This window comes from Salvelinus sp. IW2-2015, linkage group LG9 (assembly GCF_002910315.2).
Source record: "Salvelinus sp. IW2-2015 linkage group LG9, ASM291031v2, whole genome shotgun sequence".
NCBI classification, from domain to species: Eukaryota; Metazoa; Chordata; class Actinopteri; order Salmoniformes; family Salmonidae; genus Salvelinus; species Salvelinus sp. IW2-2015.
Genome location: NC_036849.1, coordinates 19,022,556 through 19,038,791, shown reverse-complemented (window position 1 = coordinate 19,038,791; position 16,236 = coordinate 19,022,556).

Sequence of the window (16,236 nt, the reverse complement as noted above, 5' to 3'; positions counted from 1 at the left end):
TTTTCCTGTAGTCCACAATCATCTCCTTTGTCTTGATCATGTTGAGGGAGAGGTTGTTTTCCTGGCACCCCACTGCCTAGTCTCTGACCTCCTCACTTTAGGCTGTCTCGTCGTTGTCGGTGATCAGGCCGATCACTGTTGTGTCATCTGCAAACTTAATGATGGTGTTGGAGTCGTGCCTGGACGTGCAGTCATGAGTGAACAGGAAATACAGTTTCTGGGATAATGGTGTTGATGTGAGCCATGACCAGCCTTTCAAAGCACTTCATGGCTACAGACGTGAGTGCTACGGGTCGGTAGTCAGTTAGGCAGGTTACCTTAGTGTTCTTGGGCACAGGTGGTCTGCTTATAAGATGTTGGTATTTCAGACTCGGACAGGGAGAGGTTGAACATGTCAGTGAAGACACTTGCCAGTTGGTCAGCGCATGCTTGCAGTGGGAGGGATTTCTTATCAGCTTCCAGGTTAGAGTCCCACTTCTTGAATGCGGCTGCTCTAGTCTTTAGCTCAGTGCAGATGCTGCCTGTAATCCATGGCTTCTGGTATGTATGTAGGGTCACTGTGGGGACGACGTCATCAATGCACTTATTGATGAAACCAATGACTAATGTGGCGTACTCCTCAATGCCATCGGAGGAATCTCAGAATATATTCCAGTCTGTGCTAGCAAAACAGTCCTGTAGCTTTGCATCTGCTTCATCTGACCACTTTTTTATAGATCTATTCACTGGTGCTTCCTGCTTTAATTTTTGCTAGTAATCAGGAATCAGGAGGATAGAATTATGGTCAGATCTGCTCATTCAATGCTGTCTTAGTCCTAGCCTTAGTCTGTGGTGGTATGTAAACAGCTACGAGAAATACAGATGAAAACTCTCTAGGTAGATAGTGTGGTCTACAGCTTATCGTGACATACTCTACCTCAGGCGAGCAATAGTTCGAGACTTCCTCAGATATCGTGCACCAGTTGTTATTTACAAAAATACATAATCCACTGCCCCTTGTCTTACCAGACGCCGCTGTTCTATTCTGAAGGTACAGCATATAACCAGCCAGCTGTATGTTGATAGTGTCGTTAGTCGTTCAGCCACGACTTCGTGAAGCATAAGATATTACAGTTTTGAATGTCCCGTTGGTAGTTTAATCTTCTGCGCACGTCATCGATTTTATTCTCCAAACATTGCACGTTTGCTAGCAGAATGGAAGGAAGTGGGGGTTTATTTGATCGCCTACAAATTCTCAGAGGGCAGCCCGCCCTCTGGCCCCTTTTTCTCTCCGCCTTCTCTTCACGCAATTCACGGAGATCTGGGCCTGTTCCAGAGAAAGCAGTATATCATTCGCGTCGGGCTCGTCAGACTCATTAAAGGAGAAAAAAATATTCTGCCAGTTTGTGGTGAGTAATTGCAGTCCTGATGTCCAGAAGTTATTTCGGTCATAAGAGACAGTAGCGGCAACATTATGTACAACATGAGTTAAAAAATAAGTTACAAGCAACGCAAATAAACACAAAAAAAGTGCAATCGGTTGGGGACACGTAGAACGTCAGCCTTCTTCTCCGGCGCCATTTCCCATAAGTCGGCGCATAATTGGCCCAGGGTCGTCCGGGTTTGGCTGGGGTAGGCCGTCATTGTAAATAAGAATTTGTTCTTAACTGACCTGCCTAGTTAAATGAAGGTTAAATAAAAATAAATAATAAATAAAAATTCACCATGCTGTCTGTGTGCGTGGACCATTTCAGATTGTCAGTGATGTTTACTCTGAGGAACTTGAAGCTTTTCACCTTCTCCACTGCGGTCCAGTCGATGTGGATAGGGGCGTGCTCCCTCTGCTGTCTCCTGAAGTCCAAGATCAGCTCCTTCGTTTTGTTGACGTTGAGGGAGAGGTTATTTTCCTGGCACCACTCAGCTAGGGCCCTCACCTCCTCCCTGTAGGCTGTCTTGTCATTGTTGGTAATCAGGCCTACTACTGTTGTGTCGTCTGTAAACTTGATGATTGAGTTGAAGGTGTGCATGGCCACGCAGTCATGGGTGAACAGGGAGTACAGGATGGTGATGAGCACGCACCCTCGTACAGTAGGGCTCTTGTGTTGAGGATCAGCGTAGTGGGTTGCCCGCCAGGAAGTCCATGACCCAGTTGTACAGGGCGGGGTTCAGACCAAGGGCCCCGAGCTTGATGATAAGCTTGGATGGTACTATGGTGTTGGGCTGAGCTATAGTCAATGAACACCCTTGATATTTATTGGAAAGGAGCATCTAGTTCAACACCGTGCACTTTCCCCACCCTGTGAAGTTCATCATAACTTATTTAATCTGTAGCCTAATAAACTATATGGTTTCCCAAGTGGTAGTGGGAGGACCACACACCATATCATCGCATGGCTCCAAGTTTACTTCGATATGATATCAATATTTGTGCATAAAGGCATTTCCACCGCTATTTCTCGCGTAATTCATTTTACAGACAAAAACTCCCACCATGTCAAACAAATGTCAGCATTTATTTATCTACCTAAACTTCCCTTTTCCATCACAGCTCTCCTGATTTTTTTAATACAGTATGACTTTACTCGCATTAAAACTGGATGGAAACATGGTTAATGTAAGGACATTTTGAGGATGCTAATTATATTTTGGAGAGCATGCCTACAGGAGACTTTTGAAATAGCCTAATTAGAAAAAAACATTGTGACTGGTTGTGTTTATGCCACATATAAAAGGTAATACATTTAAAAGTTGAATAATAAATATTTAGGCTATATTGAGGAGTTAGGTTCTAGGTGCGCGAGGAATAGACGCTCGAATTGGAGAGGTAGAGCAAGCATTAAGCTTTCCCGAATAACTAGGCCTGCCAGGAGCATATGTGGCCACATTACTATAACACGACTAGGGAGAATGATGATATGCAACAGACCGCGCATCTCAGTATCAGAAGTAAATATACAGCCAGACTGGCCTGCTATTGTGCCTTTTTAGACCTTAGAAACTGTCAAGAGTACACCCACAACTGATCCAAATGTAATTAAACATTTAAACAGTAGTGGAAAAAGTACCAAATTGTCATACTTGAGTGAATGTAAAGATATCGTAATATAAAACGACTCAAGTAAAAGTGAGTCACCTAGTAAAATACTACTTGAGTAAAAGTCAATAAGTATTTGGTTTTAAATATACTTATGTATCAAAAGTAAATGTAATTGCTAAAATAGACTTAAGTATCAAAAGTCAAATTAAAAATATGAATAATTTCTAATTCCTTACCTAAAGCCAACCAGACAGCACAATTTTCTTGTTTTTTTTTAACCAGGGGCACACCAACACTCAGACATCATTTACAAATTAAGCATGTGTTTAGTGAGTCCACCAGATCAGGCAGTAGGGATGACCAGAGATGTTCTCTTGATACATTTACATTTACATTTAAGTCATTTAGCAGACGCTCTTATCCAGAGCGACTTACAAATTGGTGCATTCACCTTATGATATCCAGTGGAACAACCACTTTACAATAGGATCTTAACTCTTTTAAGGGGGAGGGGGGGGGGTTAGAAGGATTACTTTATCCTATCCTAGGTATTCCTTAAGAGGTGGGTTTCAGGTGTCTCCGGAAGGTGGTGATTGACTCCGCTGACCTGGCGTCGTGAGGGAGTTTGTTCCACCATTGGGGTGCCAGGGCAGCGAACAGTTTGACTGGCTGAGCGGGAACTGTACTTCCTCAGAGGTAGGGAGGCGAGCAGGCCAGAGGTGGATGAACGCAGTGCCCTTGTTTGGGTGTAGGGCCTGATCAGAGCCTGAAGGTACGGAGGTGCCGTTCCCCTCACAGCTCCTTAGGCAAGCACCATGGTCTTGTAGCGGATGCGAGCTTCAACTGGAAGCCAGTGGAGAGAGCGGAGAGCGGGGTGACGTGAGAGAACTTGGGAGGTTGAACACCAGACGGGCTGCGGCGTTCTGGATGAGTTGTAGGGTTTAATAGCACAGGCAGGGAGCCCAGCCAACAGCGAGTTGCAGTAATCCAGACGGGAGATGACAAGTGCCTGGATTAGGACCTGCGCCGCTTCCTGTGTGAGGCAGGGTCGTACTCTGCGAATGTTGTAGAGCATGAACCTACAGGAAAGGGTCACCGCCTTGATGTGAGTTGAGAAGACAGACAGGGTGTTGTCCAGGATCACGCCAAGGTTCTTAGCACTCTGGGAGAGGACACAATGGAGTTGTCAACCGTGATGGCGAGATCATGGAACGGGCAGTCCTTCCCCGGGAGGAAGAGCAGCTCCGTCTTGCCGAGGTTCAGTTGAGGTGGATGACTCGTCATCCACCATGATATGTCTGCCAGACATGCAGAGATGCGATTCGCCACCTGTTATCAGAGGGGGAAAGGAGAATATTAATTGTGTGTCGTCTGCATAGCAATGATAGGAGAGACCATGTGAGGATATGACAGAGCCAAGTGACTTGGTGTATAGCGAGATAGGAGAGGGCCTAGAACAGGCCCTGGGGACACAGTGGTGAGAGCCGTTGTGCGGAGACAGATTCTCGCCACGCCAACTGGTAGGAGCGACCTGTCAGGTAGGACGCAATCCAAGCGGGCGCGCCGGAGATGCCCAGCTCGGAGAGGGTGGAGAGGAGGATCTGATGGTTCACAGTATCAAAGGCAGCCGATAGGTCTAGAAGGATGAGAGCAGAGAAGAGGAGTTAGCTTTAGCAGTGCGGAGCGCCTCCGTGACACAGAAAGAGCAGTCTCAGTTGAATGACTAGTCTTGAAACCTGACTGATTTGGGATCAAGAAGGTCAATCTGAGAGAGATAGCAGGAGAGCTGGCCAAGGACGGCACGTTCAAGAGATTTGGAGAGAAAAGAAAGGGATACTGGTCTGTAGTTGTTGACATCGGAGGGATCGAGTGTAGGTTTTCAGAGAGGGGAACTCTCGCTCTCTTGAAGACGGAAGGGACGTAGCCAGCGGTCAAGGTGAGTTGATGAGCGAGGTGAGGTAAGGGAGAAGGTCTCCGGAAATGGTCTGGAGAAGAGAGGGGATAGGGTCAAGCGGGCAGGTTGTTGGGCGGCCGGCCGTCACAAGACGCGAGATTTCATCTGGAGAGAGGGGGAGAAAGAGGTCAAAGCACAGGGTAGGGCAGGTGTGAGCAGAACCAGCGGTGTCATTTGACTTAGCAAACGAGGATCGGATGTCGTCGACCTTCTTTTCAAAATGGTTGACGAAGTCATCAGCAGAGAAGGAGGAGGGGGAGGAGGGGGAGGAGGATTCAGGAGGGAGAGAAGGTGGCAAAGAGTTCCTAGGGTTAGAGGCAGATGCTTGGAATTTAGAGTGGTAGAAAGTGGCTTTAGCAGCAGAGACAGAAGAGGAGAATGTAGAGGGAGGGAGTGAAAGGATGCCAGGTCCGCAGGGAGGCGAGTTTTCCTCCATTTCCGCTCGGCTGCCCGGAGCCTGTTCTGTGAGCTCGCAGTGAGTCGTCGAGCCACGGAGCAGGAGGGGAGGACCGAGCCGGCCTGGAGGATAGGGACATAGAGAGTCAAAGGATGCAGAAAGGAGGAGAGGTTGAGGAGGCAGAATCAGGAGATCGGTTGGAGAAGGTTTGAGCAGAGGAAGAGATGATAGGATGGAAGAGGAGAGAGTAGCGGGGGAGAGAGAGCGAAGGTTGGACGGCGCGATACCATCCGGTAGGGGCAGTGTGGAGATGTTGGATGAGAGCGAGAGGGAAAAGGATACAAGGTAGTGGTCGGAGACTTGGAGGGGAGTTGCAATGAGATTAGTGGAAGAACAGCATCTAGTAAAGATGAGGTCAAGCGTATTGCCGCTTGTGAGTAGGGGGGGAAGGTGAGAGGGTGAGGTCAAAAGAGGAGAGAGGATGGAAGAAGGAGGCAGAGGGAATGAGTCAAAGGTAGACGTGGGGAGGTTAAAGTCACCCAGAACTGTGAGAGGTGAGCCATCCTCAGGAAAGGAACTTATCAGGGCGTCAAGCTCATATGAACTCGCCAAGGGAACTGGAGGGCGATAAATGATAAGGATGTTAAGCTTGAAAGGGCTGGTAACTGACAGCATGATATCAAAGGAGGCGATAGACAGATGGGTCAGGGGAGAAAGAGAGAATGTCCACTTGGGAGAGATGGGATCCCAGTGCCACCACCCCGCTGACCAGACTCTCGGGTGTGCGAGAACACGTGGGCAGACGAGGAGAGAGCAGTAGGAGTAGCAGTGTTATCAGTGGTAATCCATGTTTCCGTCAGTGCCAAGAAGTCGAGGGACTGGAGGGACGCAAGGCTGAGATGAACTCTGCCTTGTTGGCCGCAGATCGGCAGTTCGAGGCTGCCGGAGACCTGGAACTCCACGTGGGTCGTGCGCGCTGGACCACCAGGTTAGGGTAGCGGCGGCCACGCGGTGTGAAGCGTTTGTATGGTCTGTGCAGAGAGGAGAGAAGAGGGATAGACAGACACATAGTTGACAGGCTACAGAAGAGGCTACGCTAATGCAAAGGAGATTAGAATGACAAGTGGACTACACGTCTCGAATGTTCAGAAAGTTTAGCTTACGGTATAGCAAAAATAAAATCTTATTGACTAAAATGATATAGTGCTGCTGGCGGTGAAGTAGGCTGGCTAGCAGTGGCTGCGTTGTTGACTTTGTTTGAACCGTTGTACTGTAATACATGTAAGTGAGTGACTTGGACCATTTCGGTCCTGCTAAGCAATCTAAATGTAACAAGTATGTTTGGATGTCAGGGAAAATGTATAGAGTAAAAAGTACATTATTTTATTTTGCAATGTAGTGAAGTAAAATCAGTGGTGTAAAGTACTTAAGTAAAAATACTTGAAAGTACTACTTCAGTAGTTTTTTGGGGTATCTGTACTTTACTATTTATATTTTTGACAACTTTTACTTTACCACATTCCTAAAGAAAGATATGTACTTTTTACTCCATACATTTTCCCTGACACCCAAAAGTACTTGTTACATTTTGAATGTTTAGCAGGACAGGAAAATTGCCTATTTTCACTGCAGCCTAGAGTAGGATTTTGTGCTTACTTGAAGACAATAATGCAATTATTCATTGCATTGTGGTGTTGTAGGATAGTCTGTAGGATAATTGTATCGTCCCTAAACAAGATCAATAGGGAGCTGCATGTCTCATGTCTTCACTGTTCTTTCATGCACAATGATGCACTTGTCCTCTCCACTATTCCTATTTATTCATATTGAACATTTATGCAGCTTTGAATGTGTTTATGTGTGGTATGATTGCTAGTTAGCCTATTGCAGATATGGACAAACAATCCACCTACCACTATTGTCACTATGAATGGTGGATAGAGGGCAGGATAGACAGTGAGACTAGTAGACTATTGTTACGAATCCCTATGGCCCTGCAGTCTAAGGGGATGGAAACGAGACCCGTAACATAACTCATGCAAATCATAATAGTGAAAAAGTAACCGTGAGAACGAAAAACCACAGACAACTTAAATCTACCATCAAACACTCATGGTTTATTTGGTAAACACACGGTAAAGGGCGGCAGGAAAAGGGGCTGAGCTGGACCCAAGGAAAGAAACAAATATCCCAAAACATCCCTAAGCTAGACTAGTCTACTTCAATACAGTTAACTAACTAACCAAAAATACAGTGGGTGGTCTGCCCAGTTCTAACTAGGGTAGTTAGACAAAGTATTCCTACGTGTAATGTAGGCCCATGGGCAACTTGGCTTGGTACCCCCTTTTCCCACCATCAAACAAGTCATGAAGCACAACAATACATACTCACATAATTCCGGACAAATGTGACATGTATGAACAAAAACCAAAAGCGAGTTCTCTGCAGACACAGAGAGTTCGAGACACAGGGAAAACAACTGACTGGGTTTTTAAACCAAGGGAAAGGGGATGTGATAGGGTAAGAGAAAAGGAGCAGGTGTCTTCTGATTAGCGACTGACTGGTGACTGATGATTGCCACCTGTGAGGGGAGAAGGAGAGAAAATAAAATACACACACAGGATACACACTCAGGATACCTGTATCCGTAACACTCCCACCCTTAAAAGAGCAACCCTATAAGGATTGCTTACAAAGTATTTACAAAACATACAAAAATCATCATTTTTACACACGAGACAAAGCATCTGCTAATACATTATCAGAACCCTTTTTGTGGCGGATCTCCAAATTATAATTTTGTACAATAAGCACCCAACGCATAAGGCGCTGGTTCTGGTTGTACATCCGGTGGAGAAACACTAAGGGGTTATGGTCAGTATATACGATCACTGGTAGGGCACTGGAACCAATACATACCTCAAAGTATTGCAGAGCCAACAACAAAGCTAGAGCTTCTTGTTCGATGGTTGCATAGTTTGTCTGACATTTGTTAAATATTCGTGAAAAATAACAAACACTCCACTCTTGTCCTGCTGCAGTAGAACAGCACCAGCACCTCTGGCACTAGCATCTACCTCAAGTTTAAATGGTTGTTCAAAATCCGGAGCAGCAAGTACAGGGGTATTACATAAGAGTGCTTTAGCAGTATCAAAAGCTACCTGACAATCAGGGGACCACTCCAACAATTTAGCCGGACTGAGCAAATCGGTCAATGGAGCAACTACCAGAGAAATGTTTACAGAAACCACGGTAGTAGCCAACCATCTCTAAAAAGCGGCGTAGCTATACCATTGACCTGTGGTACAGTAAAAGTTAGCTGCAGAAAAGTGTAGTGCATAAGGGAAGTACCAAAATAACTTGTTATAGGGGAGGTGCATGCAAGCAGATGAGGAAATGTGGCTAGGATGGAATAAATTATATAGTAAAACCTGCAAAAGGGTGAATGTAAACCAGGGAAAAACACACTACCCTCCCGTGTGCACAATTTTTTTTTAAACACAAACCTCCTCAAAGCGAACCCCCCCCCAAGTAAATTTAGATACTGCATATCACTTAATGTTTCCACCACATTACTTTTATTTTACACTTTTGCTACTATGATGTGCCAGAGCACAGCGTGATATGATAAAGTGGTTTGCAACAAGAGCCAATGATCCAAGAATCGAAGGCCGATGATTTTACGGCCGGTTGTGATGCAGCCTGGAATCAAACCAGGGTCTGTACTGACGCCTCTAGCACTGAGATGCAGTGCCTTAGACCGCTGCGCCACTCGGGAGCCCATTCATTACTAATCAAAGAACATCCAATTCTCATCCTTATATTATAATTTTTTATTTATCCAAAGCCTAGTTCATTAGGTTTTTGTTGGGTGCAACAAGTGCAAAGACTCTTTGTTGTATAGTATCATTGATGTCTTATCTAACCCACTAGCCCAATGCCTAAAGCAGATAAAAGGTCACCCTGTGAGTTGTTTGCACACTGCATTTCCCTCAGAGCACTGTAAAGGGCACAATAAAAAACACTGGAAGTGTTTAAACTCATACTGTAGGAGCATTGAGAGCCAGAACTCCCTGAGCACTCTTGTCTAGGTCCGTTAAGTGACTTTGACAGAACTAGAACCTCTACATCAGAAGATTGTTATGATGTCATGGGACTGATGTATGCTGATGCGCTGTGGAGAGCTGTGGCCGACTGGCTGTTAATGGGTGCTCAGTGTCTGGGGGGTGGCACAAGAGAGGTTTGGCTTCAATTTGTCACCATTATTCAAAGCAGTTAAGATGCATGGTCTAAACATAATCCAGTGCCAGAGCAGTTGAAATCGCACACCCATACTTTCAGAATCGACTTGTAAGGGGAGAAAGCCAACAAAAGCAGAGTAGCCACAGCAAATAAAACAGGAAGTTTATGTGGGAAGATAACATGCCATTGTTGACCTTCGATTTGTTCCGCAAACGCCAATGCACAAATCAGTATTGGCTGCTTCCTGGTGTGGGATAGTGCAAGCAGGTGCGCAGAACCCATTAGGGTCGCAAAAAGACAATACAAACTCAAACTTGAATTGATGTTTGACAAGTCAGACTCAAGACGCACGTGGCAAGGACTACAGGCTATCACGGACTACAAAGGCAAATCCAGCTGTGCGCTGCCCACCGAAGCCTCCCTCCCAGTCAATCTTAACACATTCTATGCTCACTTCGAGCCAGACAATACTGAGCCATCCAGGAAGGCTCTCACTGCTTCGGACGACTAGGTGCTTTCGCTCTCCAAGGCTGACGTGAGGAAAACTCTCAAAAGAGTGAATGCTCACTAAGCCACTGGCCCAGATGGCATCCCTGGCCAAGTCCTCAGAGTGTGCGTTGAACATCTGGCGGACCTCTTCTCTGACATCGTAAACCTGTCCCAGGCTATAGTCCCCACTTGCTTAAACCAGACCACCATCGTTCCAGTGCTTAACAAAACCAAAGTGACATATCGCCCCGTCGCACTCACCGCTGTCATCTTAAAGTGATTCGAGAGACTGGTCAAGGCCCACATCAAGACCAGAATTCCAGGCATACTGGACCCACTCCAATTTGTCTACCAAACAGATCCACTGAAGATGCCATTTCCATCGCTATTCACAAGGCCCTAACACATCTGGACAAGAGGAACACCTATGTGAGAATGCTGTTCATTGACTATAGTTCAGCGTTCAACACTATTGTTCCCTCCAAGCATATCACCAAGCTCAGAGCCTTGGGTCTGGACACTACCCTCTGCAACTGGATCCTGGACTTCCTGACGGACAGACCACAGGCTGTGAGGATTGGCAACAACACCCCCTCCACATTGACTCTTAACACAGGGCTCCCCCAGTGGTGTGTCCTCAGCCCTCTGCTGTACTCCCTGTTCACCTATAACTGTCTGACTTTGCACGACACCAACTCCATCATCAAGTTTGCTAATGACACCACAGTTGTAGGCCTGCCACCCTGGGTCCTCTCCAGATACTACCACTGCACCATCGAGAGCATCCAGATAGATTGCATCATGGCCTGGTATGTGAATTGCACTGTACATGATGGCAAGGCCTTTCAGCGAAAGGTGAGGATGACCCAGTACATCCCTGGGACTGTGTCCCCACCCATCCAGGACATCTACTTGAAAAGGTGCCTGGGGAAGTCCCACAGCATCATCAAGGACCCCACACCCCCTAGCCACGAGCTGATCACGCCCTTACCGTCGGGCAGACGGTATCGGAGCATGAGGTCTGATACCAACAGGTTCAGAGACAGTTTCTAACTACAAGCCATCAGACTGCTGAACACTTGAATTGAACTGACCACCTGAGTCTCACACACACACACCTACACAGACATACACACATCCACAGACACACACACACACACACACACACATTCATGCTACATACACATCACAACTGCTGCTACACTTGCCCCAATCCCTCCATCCCTGATACATGTGACCATATTGTACTTTAAATTGTGCCTTCCTGTATTATACTTGTATTATACTTATACTAAAACACTGTATTTATTCCATTCTACTGAGCCATTTACTTTATGTTCATATTCTTATATTTTTATTATTGCTTATTGTTGTGGCATTGTCAAAAAGGGACCTGCAAGTAAGCATTTCATTGGACGGTGTATACCATGTGTATCCTGTACATACGACTAATAAAACTGTAAACTTGTGGGAGAGGCAGGCTATGCTGGTGTTCTGTACAGTGGAAGGACTGCCCTTGTGTGCGAGCGTGAGCATGTTTGCACAATGTGTGCACCACTCTACTAATGCACTCTTATGATCCACTCAATTAACACCTATGAACATTCAGATTACATTCATGCCATATATGATAGTTTGCCAATACTTATAGGTGCTGTGCCCTTTCAATTAGATTTAAAATGACATAATATTGGTGATACAGAGGTGTTTACATACCGAAAAAGCCAACAAACAGAAGAAGATAATCCCTACAGCTGCTTAGTTTTAGAACTGAAAAAAGTTTGTACAATGTCCACTGGAAACTCCAGCAATAGAACAGGAAACATTCCCCCCAAAACATGATTTATGATTATAGTGAAAAGAATCTTGGTGACTGCTTCGTACTAGTAATGTTCACATATTTGTCTGCTTTGTGTTTTTTGGGACATTAATTTTCCATTTGAGGTCAACTTAATTCCATAATTCCGTAGTAACAAGGATCATGGTACGTTCTTGTGTTTTTGCTATTGTCCAAAATGTTTGTTTTCATTAAGACTGAAAGGATGTCACTGAACAATATAATTAGTCATACATATGAGTTCCCTTTCCAATAAATCTTCTTCTGAACCTCATCAGTGTCAGTACGGGAAGTCCGTTCCATTGGTGCCTTTCAGTCATCAGTAGCTTTTCAACCACTGGCGACAGTCTGAAGTACAGTCTGAATGTCCATGGCACTCAGACAATGTCATCATTATCCACGGTGTGTAGTCGCCAGGAGGACCACTAATGTGATGATACTCCTTGTTGCTCTGCATAACGTAACGCTTCACGATGCATTTACAAAAGACACACTGTGTCTCGGGGTTACATTCAAAATGCTTTTTTACATTCCTGGATTCAGTGGCCTCTCTGGCTAGGAGTTTAGTGGCATGTGGTCTGTCAGATCATTATTCATCCATACAGTTAACTTAGTACAGTGCATGGACCAGGCAAAGCACAGTGGCAAATACCTTTACCTTGGAAGGCAGCTGATAGTCCATTATCACCAGCTCTGAGCCAATTAGCTACAATGTTCTGGGCTTGCATGTTTGGCACGCAAGAAGCACTGTGGATGACTTGGTGTCCATCTTTAAACAATGAGTGAAGACAAGACCTTTGAAAGAAGTGCATTCAACCTAATCACACTATGACCTCACTTCCAGGAATCGAGCAGAGTCACTGCCACCAATTCATCATCTTCTTCCAAGCATGGCTCCAAGAGCACTCCAATGTTAGCTAACTCACTGCACTGGGAATGCTTTAGTTAAGTTACCTCAAAATATGTTGCCTTAGAGATCAAATCAAATCAAATGTTATTGGTCACATACACATGGTTAGCAGATGTTATTGCGAGTGTAGCGAAATGCTTGTGATATAAAACAGATGCTGTATACATTATAGTGCATACGGATAGGCAATGATGGACTATATCTCATTCCAGATCAGAACACGTTGTTTGCCAGGCTCTATGGCAGTTTTATGGTGATTGAACAGGAGATCATGACGTTATTAAATATGACTTACACAGATCGATCAAGATGGCGGAACACAAGTATTGGGACAAAGTGGAGGAGCAACTCAGTGGGTCGGACACAAGGCATATGTGGCAGGGGAGCCTAACGATCACATATTACAAAAAAGAAAGCCAGCCACATCCCGGTCCCCAACGTCAACCTACCGGGTGAGCTAAACACCTTTTTCTCAAGATTCGAAAACAATGACCCTGAGCTTCCGAAGAAAGCCCCCCATGACAACTTGGGCTACATATTTACAGTCTCCACTGAGGACGTATGTAAGTCGTTCAAACGTGTTAACCCTTGCAAGGCTGCCGGCCCAGATGGCATCCCTAGCCGAGCCCTCATAACATGTGCAGACCAGCTGCCTGTTATGTTCTCTGACCATCTCTCCCTAGCTCAGGCCACTATACCCACCTGCTTCAAGATGTCCACTATCATCCCCGTGCCCAAGAAAGGGAAACTAACAGAACTGAATGAATACCGACCAGTAGCACTCACTTCCATCATCATGAAGTGCTTCGAGAGGCTAGTCAAAGACCATATCAACTCCTCCCTTCCCGACACACTCGACCCTCTCCAATTTGCCTACCGCCCGGACAGATCCACGGACGACTCAATCGCTATTGCACTGCACACTGCCCTTACTCACCTGGACAAAAGGAATGCATATGTGAGGATGCTGTTCATCGACTACAGCTCGGCCTTCAATAACATAGTGGCCTTTAAGCTCATTACAAAGCTCAAGGCCCTGGGTCTGAACTCCTCCCTATGCAACTGGGTCTTGGACTTCCTGACGGGCCGTCCCAAGTGGTGAAGATAGGCAACATTACCTCCTCGACACCGATTTTCAACACAGTGGGCCCACAAGGGTGCGTCCTCAGTCCCCTCATGTTTCCCTGTGTACCCACGACTACTTGGCCTCACACAGTTCCAACTCCATCATCAAGTTCGCTGACGACAGTTGTAGGCCTGATTACCAACAATGACGAGACAGCCTACAGGGAGAAAGTAGTCACTCTGACAGCGTGGTGAAAGGTAAGCAACCTCTCCCTCAACGTTAGCAACACTTCAGGTGGAACCAGGCTGGACACGCCCCCATCCTCATTAACGGGGCCACCGTAGAGATGGTCAATAACTCCCTGGCATACACATTTCAGAAAGCTGAAATGGTCTAACCACACGGACACCACAGTGAAGAATGCACGACAGCGACTCTTCAACCTCAGGATGTTGAAGAAATTCAGCCTGTCCCGAGGGCCCTCACAGTGTTCTACAGGAGCACCATCGAGAGCATACTGTCGGGCTGCAACACAGCCTGGTACGGCAACTCCACCACTGCAAACCACAAGGCTCTTCAGAGGGTGATGCGTGCAGTCTAACGCACCATTGGGTGCACCCTGCCTGCCCTACAGGACACCTACAACACCAGGGTTCGCAGGAAGGCCAAGACGATCATCAGGGACCCCAGCCACCCAAGCCTTGCCCTGTTGTCCCCTCTTCAATCATTCAGACACGGGCAGTACAGGAGCATCAAGGCAAAAACTGAAAAGACTGGCCAATAGTTTCTCAGACAATCATGTTGCTGAATAGCCACCACTAGTCAGCTACCTATTTCACTTAGTCCTGCATGTTGGAGCTCGAAGCCTGAGATTTTCACTGAACCCTGCAATCACACCTGCAACCCTGTACATATGACTATTAAACAATCTGAATCACTAAATAGTACATACTTTAGATCAAACCGTGCCAGGCAGTTCTAAGGCCATGGTAAAAGCCATACTTCCCTTGTAAGCCTTTAGGGATGAAGCGTGGATTACCATCAGTGATTTACCACAGCCAGCAGTTCAAATTCATTTCAGGACTTTGGCATGTTCCAGAGAACAAACAGCAGAACAAGAAAAGCCTTTGGCCAAGTCTGGCAACAAATTATTTTATGTTCACTGGCTTGGTTCTCATGTTCTCTGGCTTGGTTCTCATGTTTAGATGGTTTGGTTCCCATGTTTAGATGGTTTGGTTCTCAAACTTCCATGGAAGAATCTGGCTGTTTGATGGAAAAGGAGCTAGAGACTGTTTAATAAGGGGAACATATTTTTTGCCTATAACCTTCATGTCATCTCCCCAACTAGAGCCCTGCCACGTGTTCCCCTGCAAGTCTTCACTGTGCTCAAGGAACTGGCCAGCAATGATTCAACTTCTATCATCTGGCGATGGTCACCTGCCATTCAAGGCTGAACATGATCCACTTGTGCTCTCACAAATATAAGGCCCTGGCACTGCTGTCTTATATTTGCATTTTTGGAGATGATTTATTGAAGCATTCACTCCTGAGCACTCATGTGACAAATGTGCCTCAAGCTAAAACGTTAGCCAAAACACAGTTGCAAATACACCCCCTCCTTCACGCCACACCTCTTTCCGTAAGGACTTCTCATGGTTGCTGCAGTAAAATGAATGGCTGCAGGGCATGGAGTGGGAAATCGTGCAGGCTGGTGGAGGTGAGTGCTAATGTGCATTAACTGACTCACTATGAGTGGTTGTAGATTCCAGGCCTTAAGGGACATGGATGAGGTTCCTCATCTGAAAGTATGCTAACGCTAGCCTGCTGGATCACGCACAGTCTAATAAAACCCATAAACTGCCATTGATCGGTCACAGGGATAGGAGCCCTGGAGCTGCAGGACCAGGAAACTCTCATCACTCACCTGCATGGGGTCAGCATATGGATGGTTAAGAGTGAAACACAAATCCAATCAGAAAATGAATCAGTCAATCAGAAAATGTTATGTACATGTATCTACTGTGGCCACAGCAGAACCCAGTCATGGCATCTTACTGAAACAATCATACTCTATTTAACTCTACTCCAGAGATGCACATCTTGATTTTGGCCTCTGCATTTCCTTCAGGCAATTCATGAAGCAGTCTTGTCCAGCTCCTCTGACCCAGATGTGTCAAGGTAAAAATCAATCAGCCTGCAGTCTGGTCGGTACCTAGAGACACTGTCATCCTTGCTAGCTAAGCCAGCAAAGTATTCAACGGATATAGTTGTAGACAGAGCATAGATCTACTATGTTTAAGTACACAACGTATGTTTATTGCTATA